The sequence below is a fragment of the Peromyscus californicus genome, unplaced genomic scaffold (genome assembly GCF_007827085.1).
Source record: "Peromyscus californicus insignis strain IS unplaced genomic scaffold, ASM782708v3 Scaffold_13__1_contigs__length_99412109, whole genome shotgun sequence".
NCBI lineage: Eukaryota > Metazoa > Chordata > Mammalia > Rodentia > Cricetidae > Peromyscus > Peromyscus californicus.
In genome coordinates, this window is record NW_026294424.1 from 5,713,517 (window position 1) to 5,715,513 (window position 1,997).

A 1,997-nucleotide genomic window follows, 5' to 3' on the forward strand; every position below is an offset into this window, starting at 1 on the left:
TGCCTGGCTTCTGGCCCTGGGTGTGTCCCTCTCTTTCTCCCTTTTTCTCTTGAGCCTAGATTTCCCTTCTATTTATTCTCTCTGCCCGCCAGCCCCAGCTATCCCTCTCCTTCCTAGCTATTGGCCATTCAGCTTTTTATTAGGCCAATCAGGTGCCTTAGGCAGGCAATGTAAAACAATGCAACATATCTTCACATAATTAAACACACATCTTTACATTGTTAAAACAAATGCAGCATAAACAAATGTACCACATCTTTACATAGTTAAAATAATATTTCACCATTAGTAATATTCTATAATATTAGTATTAGAGAATTACTTTCCTGGTAAAATGTTACTTTAATAATGTAGCTTCTGAATTTGGAAAGAATAAGCGCACCATCTTATTTTAAACTTGATATAAATCATCAATGACCAATGAGCTAGAGATGCAATTTTAAGTTATCTGATCATACATTAAACAGGATTTTACTCACAGCTACAATTTTAACCCTTGTGATATATAGTTAACTTCATATCTAATATACTGTCAGGCAGGGCATGGTGGCATGGGCCTGTAGTGCTAGCTGCTAAGGAGCCTGAGGCAGGAGGATTCCTAGTGCCTTCAAGTAGAGAGACCAGCCTGACAGCAAAAGGAGACCTAACCTCACAAACATGACAGCTCAACACAAAGAAACCAAGAGCTTTCCTTCTAATGTACACTCAATACAAAGTTACCAACAAGATATCTTATGTCCTTTTATTCATGCTAAGTGTGTAAACCTGGGTTCTGTCTTACAAACACACAGTGTAATTTGGACCAGCCATAATTGAAGGGCTTGGTGAAACTCAGCTACAGTGCTGAACGGATCAAATAACACCCCTTTCCCAAATCATCCCACTAAGAAAGAGTCACCTGAATCCTAAACCCTGGAAAGACAGTAAACGTTTCCCCATACAAGTAAATAGCCCAGGAAGGTCCTCACACAGCCCCTACCAGTTCTTGCAGACTTATGAAGTGGGGAGGAGAGATATGCAGGATATATGTCTTCCTGCTGTTGCAGCCTGGAATGGTCTCTCAGATGGCCATGGTCTCTTTCCCCCACGCATTCGGGTAGGTCTGTATGAGTGTCCTCTCAGTTGTTCTGTGTAACGTGCCCCGCTACACACTCGAATTTCTCTCACTGCAGACTACTTTCCACTCAACCACCAGAATTCCCTTTGGAATGCACACAAGAAACACAGCAGTTCCTGGTCGCACATGTGTGCCTATGCTCAACAGGTGCATGACTTGCCGTAGAACGACCTCTGTAACACGCTCAGTGTGTATCATGTGTACTGTGCTTATGTCCAGGAAGTAAGATTCAGGGAAGTGGCTAATCTCCATGTGTAGTGTCCTCTGATGGTTTCTAGTTCGATCTGTCTCTTCACATCTGTTCTATAAGCAGAGTTTCTCAGACGAGCAATGTCCCAGACGTCAAAAGGTACTCCTGGATGCTCTTACAGCAGACACATATTTATGTGTTGACTTATTTGACATTAAAATGGGCCATTACTAGTTTCACACATGAAATACAACACCAGTGCAGTTACAAGATGCAGGGGGCAACTGGCCTCCGGGAGGAAAACCTCTGGGGACCTCAGAGCAAAGCAGAAGGAAGTGTTGGAATTTGCCTCCCTGAGGGACCACATGGAAAAATGAGTTCAAGCAAGGTGGCTTTCAAGCAGAGGTAGAAAGGAATGGCTAACTTGAAGGTGATCGATGCTACAAGACATTGCAAAAATCTCTGCCTTTAGACTCTGGGTAATACGGTCATGCCTGTAACTGTAGCAGGAATCTTAAAAGTTCTTATTAATAAAATCAAACCTGAGCCAGGTATTGGGGTGAACTGGAAGACCAGAGAACCAGAACAAGCCACAGCTACCTCACCTTGCCGGATCCTCAGCTGGTCTTGTTTCCTCAGACTGGAAGCCTCTGAGTCCTCATCCAGAATGGGTCTCAGCTGAACTGTGCT